This window comes from Malus sylvestris, chromosome 3 (genome assembly GCF_916048215.2).
Source record: "Malus sylvestris chromosome 3, drMalSylv7.2, whole genome shotgun sequence".
Lineage (NCBI taxonomy): Eukaryota > Viridiplantae > Streptophyta > Magnoliopsida > Rosales > Rosaceae > Malus > Malus sylvestris.
Genome location: NC_062262.1, coordinates 11289342 through 11302790, shown reverse-complemented (window position 1 = coordinate 11302790; position 13449 = coordinate 11289342).

Genomic DNA, 13449 nt, shown 5'->3' with positions numbered 1-13449 from the left:
CGCATTCAAATTTTTCATCTATTTAATATAAGTTAGAGTAATAATATTGCTTGTAATAACATTAAAAATAAGAAATTATCACCATTAATACGTTTCTCTCTTTTTTTCCTCTTATTTTTGACAAATTTGATGCATTTACGTCTTTGCATTAAAGTTCAGTAGTGAGGTGACACTGGCCTTTTCTAACTTAGGTCATATCAGGAGCCATTGGTTTTTTCCTTTCCTGAAGCATGCGATGTGTATGCCACTTTCTTATTTACAGCATGGGAGGATAGGAAAATGGAACACCATCAGATGTTCCATTGCCAAAGATGAAAATTTTATTTTTCCTTCTCTTTAATTTCTTCTCCACTTACCGGATTTAATTTCCTTCTACTTAATTACCAAACGATCATCAATCTTTTTTATGAAGTGAATAACTTTCATTAGATAAACTTGAATATTATATTAAAGTTATCAAACAAACGATAAAATTAGGAAAGTGATTCTCACACACACTATTTTTAGCTTCTTACACATCTATATTTTAATCTTGACCGTTTATTTTGTTTGATTTATTAAATCCAATTACCATAAATAATAAAGGTGTGTGAGAAGCTACAATAAGTGAAAATTACTTCTCTAAAACTACATCGGGCAAAAGCCATACAAAGAACAATAATTTCATCACCTTCAAAGCCTCATGATGATAAACTTAGCATGACGAATTGGAAAAATATTTGGGTATGAAACGAAGCAAGGAACTACACCCAAATATCAAGAGATCTGACTAACTGATAATAAAAACTCTCTCCTCTAGTGAGAGTATTTCTCACCGGCAGTGTGAGTGTCTCCGTTTTTAATTTTCTGCATCGCCGCCGGCTCTTGCCATAGTAAGGCCGGTGGTAGTCCCTTGATTTCTCTTTGTCTTGTTCATTTTCTTTCTCCGAATGTTTTTTGTAATAACCTCAGCCCCGTTTCCTTCCAAATCTTCCCACAATCTCTTCTTCCTGGTACTTTGTTTGCCTCTGTTTTCATCATCCCAAGCCTCAAATCTAGTTCACCCATTTCATCCATCTCATTCAGTCCTTTCCCCTATACCTTCATCATCACTTGGCTCCATTTTCTTTCCACCAATCCTAATTTCGATTCTACTAGTTTTCACCACGATTTATCCCTGTTTGTTCACACCACCACCTTTGTTGGCCCTTGTAGTTTCTTCCCATTGTTTGCCCTTGTTGGCACCGTCGTTCGTGGGATCTCTCCCTCGAGCTTCCTTTGTTTTATGGCGGCGATCGTTTTGGTGGTTCGTGGATGATGGAGCGGCTTTCTTCTTCCTCAACTTTGGGACTCGAGATGGTGTGATGGCACGTCCTTGTGGCGGAGATGGCTTCGATTTGTTGGGAAGTTTTGGCGGCAGGAGGAGCTGCTACAGTAATTGGTGCGATTTAGGGTTTCTTTTGTTGTGTGGTGTTTTTGTGATGGGTCCTAAGGCTTTCTTTGGGCTTTGTAATGAGGTGTGATTCCATTTGTTTCTTTGTGGATAATATATTTCCCCTTCTCAAAAAAAAGGAATCACACCTCATCAGCCCTTTAGCGTAACCAAAAGAAAAACAATAGCAGAGGCCTCCCAAAAGTGTTTCTTTTACTTTCTTAGGCTTGAACTTAATAAAAAAAACCACCTCAAACCCAAGTACAGCCCGAGAAAATAACGGTTTATTAGAAGTGAATAATTAATTTTGTAGAAAAAATAGTCACTTAGTATAATAGTGTAGTAGTATTCATTTTGACTAATAAGTGAGATATTTTAAATTTGATTATTGCCAAAAGCGTATTCAAACTAAACTTTTATGGCTGGCACATCACGCGGCTTAGCCCCATCTCACATTTCCTTACTGTAAATAATATCGTGTATTAAAAACATGACAATACAGTAAATAAAAAAATTGTTGTTATCTCTACTAATTAATAAAACACTCATTGTTAACCAAAATCCTATTAAATTACCAGTTTAACTCTCTAATTAAAACAAAACATGAATAAGAAATATGGGGCAGAAATGTAATTTCACACAACCAAATTTTGCTGTTTTTTTTTTCAAAGCCTCACTTACATGTAATCCTAACATATCTCTAATTAAAAAATAAAATAAAATAAAATAAAAACTTCTCACTCCCACATTCTCTATCAATCTCTCTTCCTCTATCCTTCTATTTAAAAAACAAAAATAAAAAAATTTCTCACATACTTTGTGTGTGCCCATATGCTAGTTAAAAAATAAAGAAAGTTATGTTTGTTGTTTCCTTATAGTAATACTATTGAATTTTTTAATTTTCATTTGAAGATTATCCAAAAAAAATCAATCGAATCGGATATTGTTTAGTTATCCAAATGTATCAAATAAATGAACGGTTTATTATGAATATTTTACTTAGTACTCACAGTCAATAGTCCATATGTCATTAGGAAAACTAATGAAAAGGGCTTGAAAACTTTGAGTTTTAATGATAAGGACAAAATAAAGGGTAAAGTGAATAGTACCAGGATTGACTTTTTAGTGTAAAAATGTGGTTTTTCGTTAAAGTGAACAGTACCGGGTGCTTTTCGTTAAAGTTCCCGTTGTCATTTGGTACATTAACTATATTTCTGATTCGAATGATTTTTTCATAGGATGATTTGCAAATGAAGATCAATAATTTGAACGATTTTGAATGTGAAATTTATACATATGAAGATATATTATCCGTAAAGAGTGGGATATGTATAGTCCCCTCATGCGAATGCTAAGTATTTTCCATCATAATAGATCTTTGCTACCTTGCTTGCCTTGCATAGTTTATGCATGACACCCTGTCATCACTTCCACAGTGACGACGTTGTAGATGCGAGATTCAAACATTCTTCTCCACTAAAATGGCAGATGTTCAAGCACTTTGAAAGGCAAATAAAATGACTATTAAGGGAAACCAGCTTAATTATGTACCTCAACTACTCAGATTGAACATTTGACCAAAACCCACAAGCTATCCTTTCTTCTCAGCTACCATGCTAAACAGGACTTTTTTATGGAATGTCCTACTATTGCCCGAGCTTTCCGATCAACCAATCCCCTATTTCAGGGACATCTCCTGTTAGGTAGGGCCAGGAATTACTTATTAGTTGAATGAGCCCATCCCTCTGGCCTATCATTTATAAATTAAAATACGAGTCATAAATTTGTTTGGGAAGTGATTTTTACACTTTTTTTTTTTTTTTACACTTTTCTTTATCTTTAGTTATTAAATTTAATAAATCAAACATAATTCATGAACAAAATTAAACAATAATATGTGAGAGATAAAAAAATGTGTTTATTACTATTCTTCTTGCCGAGAATTTTTTCATTATGACCGGACGTGTTTCTCTATAAGTGGTGAGAAATTTTATTTTTTAAATTATTAAATTTCTAACACACATATCTCACTATTTATAAAATAACAAGTGATATACTATTATGTGTTCCGATTACATTGAAAAATCTCTCTTCCTTGCCCTAATAGCCATTTCATATTTCACCCTCGGCCCATAAATATATAAGGGTCCCAGGGCACTATCTTTCACATGCAAAAGTTGTTCCCACAAGAGAACATAATAGGGACCCGGGACAGTGGGAGCCTTTTACTCCTTTTGAGGCCTCAAATATTTAGATATATATTTGATTCCCTTTGAAAAATAAGGATAGTATCATCTACACATCTATTTTTACGTCTTACACATTTTTCTTAATTTTTGATAATCAAATCAAGTTATAGAAAATCAATGAATAAAAATTAACAAAATGTGTGTGGAAGATGAAAAAATTAATGATGTGTGAATAGAACTACTCTAACCATTATCATGGTTGTTGGACAGAAACTAGAAGCCATTAAGTAAAGAATCCTTTGCGTGGGGTACTTAAGGCTTTATTGATCTCCTGCCCTTAAATTTGCTAGACTTTCTAGTGCAAGTCAACAGAAAAGGTAAAGAAAGGAAAAGGATCATCTCCGAATCCTTTCCTCCTAATCCACCAAATCAAGGAATCCGTACTATTGAAATTTGATCTAACATCTATAAACAGTGGTCCACTTTAAAAATTATAATAACTTCAACCGTTTGATCAAATTTCAAGAGTATTGATCCACTGATTTGGTAGATTAGGAAGAAGGGATTCTATCCCCTTTCCATAAAGAAAAAGGATTTCTCAGGGAACATCCCCTCTTATTGTGCCACTAAATTAAGCAAACGATAGCTTTACCAAAAAAAAAATTAATAATAATAGGCAACGATAGTTATCCAAATTCAGTTTATTAATCTGGGCCAGTTAACCATATTCCAAGCCTCCTCGGATTCAACATTTCGAGATTTTTATCCATATTCTTTTTGTATTTACATCTCTCATCACGTTATAAGAGATTAAGAGCATAAATAATGAAAAAAATATAGATAAATATATAATATATATTCCAATTACACAGAAAAATCTCATGTATTTTTGAACACTTTCTCTTGTGAGATACTAATTCCAGAGGCATTGGCATGAGCTCTTGAAAGTTTATCAAGCTTTTTGAATCAAAGCTATAGTATTGCTTAATATTTCTATTGTACGCGGTAGGCTTTGATGACTAACACGACCCTTTCTTAAAATTAAGGAGCAATATTATTGTGCAGTAGCCGGAGCCCCAAAGCTTCTTGCACGTCACATATTATGGAGGTTGGCTCTACCCCGTTAAAACTTAAGCTGCATTGTGTGCCAGACTTGACAAAAATGATGTGGGATCTTTCAATGTTTACAGGTTCAAACCCCACAATGTGAGAAGGCAGTTGCAACAATGCGACATCCCCCATTAATACAGACACTTTCTTCATTCTTAAGGCCATGCAAGCAAGTAGACCTGGCATTCGTGTCGTGTGTTTCCTTGTTCGTGTCGTTTTCGTATCATACCCGATATCTTAACGGGTCATGTCGTGTAACACCCGTTAAAATAAACGAATAAAATGACCTGACCCGATAATATTAACAGGTAATATGACCCGACCCGTTACCCGTTAAGGAAAATATATTTGAAACCAATAAATAATCAAATGAAAAACATAATACTAAATAAGTATATACATAACATATTGTCACATCCAAAACATAAAAAAGCATTTTTCTTTTAAGTATATTTTCACTTACCTAAAGTCTTTAACAGTTTTTTAATTAATGTAGAAGTGTAAAAAAATATAGAAAAAATATATAAATGCTCGTAACGACAAGTTTTACAACTTTCATGAAGAGCTTAACTTCGAAATTCGCCACTATAATCATATAAATCATAGATCAAATTTTAACCATTGATTGTTGTTTACATTTACGCTTCATTGTTCTCATCAAATTTTGTTTTTTTATATTTTCTTTTTTGAAAACTTGATCTATTAGAGGATGCAGGAAGATGAACGGTTTGGATCGTTGATATTATATTTAGAGTTTTACGGTTAGTGAAAATATTGCTTGATGTTTATAAAGTTTTTACAAATTATATGACATCGACTCATATTTCAGTTAACCGTAAATATCGAAACATGATATCAAAGATCTGAACCGTTCATCTTCTTACATCCGCTAGATGATCATGTTTTCAAAAAATAAAATTTAAAAAATGAAATTCAGTAAGAAGAATAAAGCGTAAATGACAATCGACGGTTAAACATAAATTTAAGGTTTATAAATTATAGTGTTGGATTTCGAAGCTAACCCCTTCATGAAAGTTGTAAAGTTTGTCACTATGAGTGATTGTATATATTTTTTACATTTTTTACACTTCTACAATAATTTTTATTAATTTTATTAATTTTTCCCTCAAATAAAAAACATATTCTTGAAAGTTTGGAGGATTTTAAAAATCTAAACGATAATGTAAGTGTAACCATGATCTACTCATGGAGGAATAATGATGAATCACGAGTGTTTATATATTTTTTCACATTTTTCATACTTGTATGTATGTCTTCTTAGTTCTTGCCTATACAATATTAGTTTATTTTAATTTTGGACAACAACATGTTAAGTAAAATTTATCCTAGTAATGATAATAAGGAACTCTCATAATAAAAATAAATAATGACTAAAACTTTTTTTTTTAAACTTATATAGAATAATAATACAAAACTATATATTTAATATAGAATATATTGTATATATTAATATGGCTATTGTATTTTATAATAAATCTTTTAGTAATTGAACTTTAAAATTATCAAAATAAATTTTTTCTTAACGGGTCGAAACGGGTTACCCACGTGTATACCCGTTAATAACAGGTTCTTAACGGGTCACCCAATAATGACCCGATTAGTTATCGTGTTGACTCGAAACCCGTTATTTTCGTGTCGTGTCAAAAATTGCCCGGTCTACAAGCAAGCTGCCAATAGAGTGCTAACACCGGTACATATAATTATATTAATATGATAAACCTTATAGATAGATACAAGTCTACCACCAACATTACTGATATTGTCCCAACTTAACTACCTATTACTAGATTTTCACATGAGACTCAACCATTTATTTAATTTCATCCCAAACCGCACTCTAGGTATAGCTGAAACTTATATTTCTAAACCTCATTTAAGTAGTGAATAATTCAATCTCATTCTGAAAACTTGAGAAAATATTAAATTACAATTTAGCTGAGTTTTTATATGGTATCTAAAATTGATAAACTCATCATATTGGTCTTTCAATTCGAGAATCGATCGATTTCGATTGAAATTCACTATCTCACATCAATTAAGTCCCTGCCGTCCAAATTTGTCAAATTGTATGCTAATTTGTGTTGGAAATTTTGAGTAGAATTTCATTATCCCACATTGCTCACAACCACAAGGTTTCCTTACTTTATAAGGTTTTGTCCCTTATAAAAAATGATTGGAGTGATGGACCTTGGAGAATAAAATTGGGCCCATCCTTGGAGTGGGGCTTTGGGGTGTAATAATTAATTGATAATTAATATATAATTAATTGTCAAAATATGGGCCTTGGGCCTTGGGGCTCAGGCTTTAATAATTAAATTATTTAATTAATTATTTTCAGATTTAATTAATTATTTTTAATTAGTTTCGAATTTAATTAATTAATTATTTTTTTACCAACAGACTCATTCTTTCAGATGAAGTCCGAAGAGTTCAGAAAGAACACAGAGCAAAGCACCCCTCTGGAGAAGATGTCTCCCAACAGACACATCTCATTCTCATACCTGTTGCGAACATACATTCTTTTATTATATATACATCCATCTGCATGACATTTACAAAACAGAAAATCAATATTCTTCTTCTTCTACAATCACAAACATCCTTTCTGAGAGAACCACACAGAACTTCGCCAGAAGTTAAGTTTTCCGATGTTGGAATTCTAACTTGAACTTTGAATCTTGGTGAAGCAGACGTCCGTAGAACTACAAGCACTGAGTAGGGACGAAATTTCTGTTTCAAGGACATTGCGGTACGCAAGCCTCGATCTTCAATTTTTCTGTTTAAAATTATTTCGTTGTTCATACTCTGTTCAATATTTATTCGTATTTATTATTTATTATCATATATAAGTTTATCACAGATTATTAACATATATCCAACAATTTGTTGATGTGGCACTCACACACCCTAAACCTAACCTATACCCTAAACCCTGCAGGAAAGGTCCATGGGAGAGAGAGGTCGAGTAGAAAGATGGAAAGGGGTCGTGATTCGAGCAGATGGGTTTCTCTATTTTTTATTTTCTATTTTTATTTGTTATTTGGGGTTCTCATTTTTTTTTAAATTTTGAATAATTGATTTTTTGTCGCTAAATCATTGGTGGTTTGGGCAGCAGATTAATAAAAAATTTGATAGATTTGGACCGCAGGGACTAAATTGATGTGAGGTAGTGAATTTCAGGAATGAAACTAATTGATTTTCAAATTCAGAAACTAAAATTATGAGTTTGGTCAATTTCAAAGTTCATTTATGATAAAAACCTTGTATCAAATGGTTTCACTTGTATTATACCAATACAATTTTTTTTTTGATAAAACCAAATAGGCATGCTGAACTGTAAAAGTGATTAAGTTGGGATACAAATGAAAGTGCAGACCAATATTACTCTCTATGTCCAAGTCTACATATGACGTGCAGTGCAATCAGCTATAAGCAGAAGAATAATGGGAAAAATGCTTGCAGCGTAGAAAAGTGATCAATTCGGCAACCATATATCAATCTTATTTCTTTTCATCATAGAAACGAACAAGAAGAGTCGAAGTCAACTGGGCTAAAGCAATGCAGAGCCCCATTGCCTAACAAAAAACAGAACCCTAGTAGAGTTCCCTTCATCATATGACTTATGAGAGAGAGAGAGAGAGAGAGAGAGAGAGAGAGAGAGAGAGAGAGAGAGAGAGAGAGAGAGAGAGAAGAGAGAGAATGAGAGAGAGAGAGAGAGAGAGATTGAAGAAGACTCTGGGCACATGATTTTCTATCAATATTCTTACGTTTTCTTTCTTGGATTAGTTTGAACATGATCTTCACTTCATTTAATTGGTCACATATAAGCATGCATTGTACGTCACAAACCTAATGTTGTATTCTTTTTTTCATTATATTCCTTTCATCGTCGAGGAAAATTTGATAGAACCAAGCAAAGGATTAGAAATCAAGAACATTCTTGACCTTTTTTTCTTTTTTTTTTTTACATTATTAAGAATATACGTATGACCAAACTTAGAGTTACTGAAAATTAATTGCCATGACATCTCAACCACTAAAAGTGGACTAATTTAATGGTCCAAAATTTGTGTCCAACTTTGTGTAAAAAATACCACAGATACATTCCGATATATATATATCGGAACAGATAGAAATTCATTATGATGAGTAAATGAAAAATGGATATGATTGATATACACTGCTTTGGTTCACTTACATTGCATGCGCCTCCATTTTAGGTTGAGATTTGGAATCGGTTCATAATTGCTCCTCATAGGTGTATTTAAAATTTGGTTTAAAATTTTCCACGTGAAATCGGCCATATTATAAGCAGAAGTATCTTGTAACCCAAGTAATATATAGCATTTATTCTTACATTTGACTTTGATTTTAAGTACTTGGGGGAGGGTGTCACGGACTCACGGTGATGCAGGTGAAGGGTTTTGTAAAACGTCCTTTTATGTGGTGCTATCTACACAATTTCTTTTACCTTCTAAACAATTCTCTCAATTTCCGACAGTCAGATCAAATGAATTGAAGAAAATTAAATGATAGAAAATAACCAAGGGTGTGCATGAAGTAAAAATCGGTGTGTGGACAACACATCTACTCAAAATTGTTTTCTAGTGACATATGCTTTAAAATGAATAATCTATCAACCTATGTCAAAATATTAAAAAAAATTAAAATGAAATTGTTTGTTGAGCTAAATCAAATTTCCTAAACTTACACTGTTAACACCATCCAACAACTATATTTTGTGTGTATCTTTTCCGTAGATCATTCACTCATATGCCCTAGCTTTATGTGCCAAAGTTGGATCTGATACGGGTCATGCTCCTCCACTCATAATTTTGTAGTAACTGCCGTCTCTGTGCAGGTAGCGGAAGTTCAACCTTTATTGACGGGATCAAGTGACCTCACTCTTATGATTTAAAGAATATCATTGTTGACGGAGATTCTAAACTTGTAATGTTGTAAATCTGGGATGCCTGATATTCCGTCGGCTTAAGACTGTTATGTTCAACATTCATGGGTTGAAGGCTCGTTTTGATTCTATTTCGTCCAGCAATGTTACCGGAGAGCTCAATTTGGTGAGATTTGTCGGGCATAATGTCGACAACATTTGTCAAGGAACGGTCGATTTTCCAGATTTTGAAAGGAAAAATAAAAGAATCATATTCTTTATTAGTTTGGTTTTGGATATTCCATCCAATATGTTATTGGATTTATTAGCTGTTGCTTGTGTGACGCTCCCTTGTAATTTAGTTTACAAGAAAGGGAAAAGTCCTTCCTAATTTTCTAACAAATTATAATACAAATTCCCCATTGTTTTTTGCATGTGTGCAGAAAATGTTTTTTGTGTATCTCTGTGCAGTTAACTTTTGTTGTCGTTCTGGGTTCAATTTCTAGTATTGATAAATCACACGATGATGGTCAAGCAAAGCAGAAATGTCTTTCTAGAGTTTTCCGGTCTTATAAAGTATAGGTAGACTGCTGTGTCGAAGCCACTAGCTAGCCCCTTTTAAAAAAAAACAAAAACTTATGTTGTCATCCTCCCGCAGCTGATAAAAGAAAAGGGCTGTTGTGGAACCTCTCTGACCACTCCAATCTCTTTACCCTATCCACCTTCCCACCAGCTCGGAGGGTGTGTAGGTGGTGCCACCGCACAAGACTCCGATAGCAGAAGGATCCCCGATTTTGTATTTTAACAAGGATGTATACTTTTTTATGCGGACCATAGAAGTCTATATACTTGTAATGCAGCAGCTGTCTCTAAAGAAGTATTTTCACAATTCTTTTTATTGTGCTTTTATTTATTTATTTATTTTTGTAAATAAATAAGACATAAAAAGGTCAATTGAAACTCAAACCAGATTTTGAGAGAAAAAAAAAAAAACTCAAACTAGATGCTTTGCTAATTTTTAGTACACTTTAATTTTTCTGTTTGGTTTTATAACTCTATATATTATTTGTAAATATGTTAAATAAAATAAATAAAAATACAAAAACTCGAAGTTAATTCAAATTTTGGGGGCTTGGTTTAACTTTAGGGCCCCAAAATTTCAAGGCTGGATTTGCTACCCACCAACCGATGCTTCAAATTGTCAAGTGAACGTGTAATGGTAAAAAAATAACATTTCATTTTGTCCCAACTGATCAGCCAAAAGCTAATATGGTGCGTTTGTTTGGACTCGTTTACCCTCACTAGACTGGACTGGACTACACATTAGTGTAGTCCTGTGTTTGTTACTTGTACGGACTAAGTTTAATGGGAGCCGGACTCGCGTGGACTATCTCCGTCACTAGGAGGTCTTAACTAGACCCCCTGAATACCATGGGATTGCTAAGACCTCGCCTGCTCGCTTCACCAACATCACCTACACCCACCAACCCAGAACTGCAGAGAACCTATAATCCAGAATCAAGTCATCTCGTTTCTAATCGTGGAGAACCCAAAATCACCAGATCTTTGTCTGCTCGTTTCGAATCGCGGAGAACCCAAAGCCCAAAACCCAGATCTTCGTCTGATGAGCTTGGTTGTTCCCTCTCTCTCTAGAAATGGACAATTTCTCTCTCTCCCTCACCACCAACACTAACCCTTTCTTTCTCACTTGCACTCGTCTTCTTCCTTCACTTTCTTGCACAACCCAAAATTTCCCTCTGAGGCTCAAGAATTGGGTTGTTTTTAGTTCCAGGGAGGAGCCAAAGCTCCACTTGGACCAAATGGAGCTCAGTTCGTCGATTTGTAGATCCGATGATCGACGAAGCCTCTGCAATTTGAAAAAAAAAATTGGGGATTTTTCTGGGTTTGATTTGAAGAGAAAAGTAAATTAAAGGAAGATATATATGGATTTGAATTCAAGAGAAAGCAAATGAAAAGAAGAGAAAATATGGGTTTTATTTTTTCTGGTTTGAGTTTAGCAAATCTGGGCGTGAAGAACCAAAGCAAATGAAAAAAGAAAAATAGAGAGACAGGGGAGAGAGAGTCAAATAAAAATAGGTGTAATTTGTTTATTTTTTTAAGATAAAAAAGGTGTATTAATAATAGTAAAATATTTTAGTCCGTGATTTAGTCCAATAGTATACCAAACACTTCACTATTCTTATCTAGCTTAGTCCAAGCCAAGAAATTCTAGCTTAGTCATAGAAGTTAGTCCAGTCCGAAATAGTCCGTGCAACAAACACACCCATATAGTTTAAAGGCTTGGTAGTTGGGGTCAAAAGTGCAAATTCATATGCCAAATAATTATTTCAGTTTTTTTTTTTTTTTTTTTTAACTTTTGGGCTAGCCTTGGCCTTGTATTAAATGCTTGGTATAAGTGAAGTTATTATATTTTTTTTAGCATTTACTATGATTTGAAAAAGTAATATATTAAAATACAAAATAATATATTAAACACATTAGTTGATCATTAAGTTGAAATTTGGTATTCAATATTTAACGTCTCTTTCGAAAATGCTCTTAAAAAGAAATTCAATCCCCAAAAAAATAACCCATTTCCCTCAAAAAAAGCATTTATGATGTTGTGAACATAAGTTATGTTGTGTATTGTTATGTGTGTCAAAAATTAAAGTTGATATGCTTCATATTTAGGGTATATTAGCAAAAAATAAATGGATGTATTATAATTTGTGTAAGATTCCACATTGCCTAGGAGAGTAATCCTTATATGTATATTCTCATCCCTACCTAGCACGAGGCCTTTTGGGAGCTCATTGGCTTCGGGTTCCATCGGAACTCCGAAGTTAAGCAAGTAGCGCGCGAGAGCAATCCCATGATGGGTGACCCATTGGGAGGTTCTCATGTAAGTTCCCAAGAACAAAACCGTGAGGGTGTGGTCGAGGCCCAAAGTGGACAATATCGTGCTACGGCGGAGTCGAGCCCAGGAAGTGATCCCGCCCTAGCCGGGATGTGACAATTGGTATTAAAGCCTAACCCTGGCCGTGATGTACTGATGAGGTCGTCAGGCTTTTTAAGGAGGTAGATTGTAAGATCCCACATCGCCCAGGGGAGTGATCCTTATATGTATATTCACATCCCTACCTACCATGAGGCTTTTTAGGAGCTCACTGGCTTCGAGTTCCATTGGAACTTCGAAGTTAAATGAGTAGCGCGCGAGAGCAATCCCATGATGGGTGACCCACTGGGAAGTTCTCGTGTGAGTTCCTAGAAACAAAATCGTGAGGGCGTAGTCGAGGCCCAAAGTATTCCCATCCCTACCTACCATGAGGCTTTTTAGGAGCTCACTGGCTTCGAGTTCCATCAGAACTTCGAAGTTAAATGAGTAGCACGCGAGAGCAATCCCATGATGGGTGACTCACTGGGAAGTTCTCGTGTGAGTTCCTAGAAACAAAATCATGAGGGCGTAGTCGGAGCCCAAAGCGGACAATATCGTGCTACGGTGGTTGAGCAGACCTGGGATGTGATGGACCCTGGGGCGGGTTGTGACAATTTGAGTGAATGTAACATCATGTAACAATATTTTCAAATATATAAAAAATACATCACTTTTTTATATTTAGTTATAAAAGTAATCATTTTTAATAACGATGAAATATTGATTATATAAAAACTACACAATGATAATATGATAACATAATGACTACATAACGATGATTTGATCATTTTTGAAATAAATGTCAAAAAATAATCATTCATGTTAATTGTATCAAAGAAAATAGAGTAAATTGTAGCAATGGTCCCTCAACTTTAGTCAAATTGGAGCAATGGTT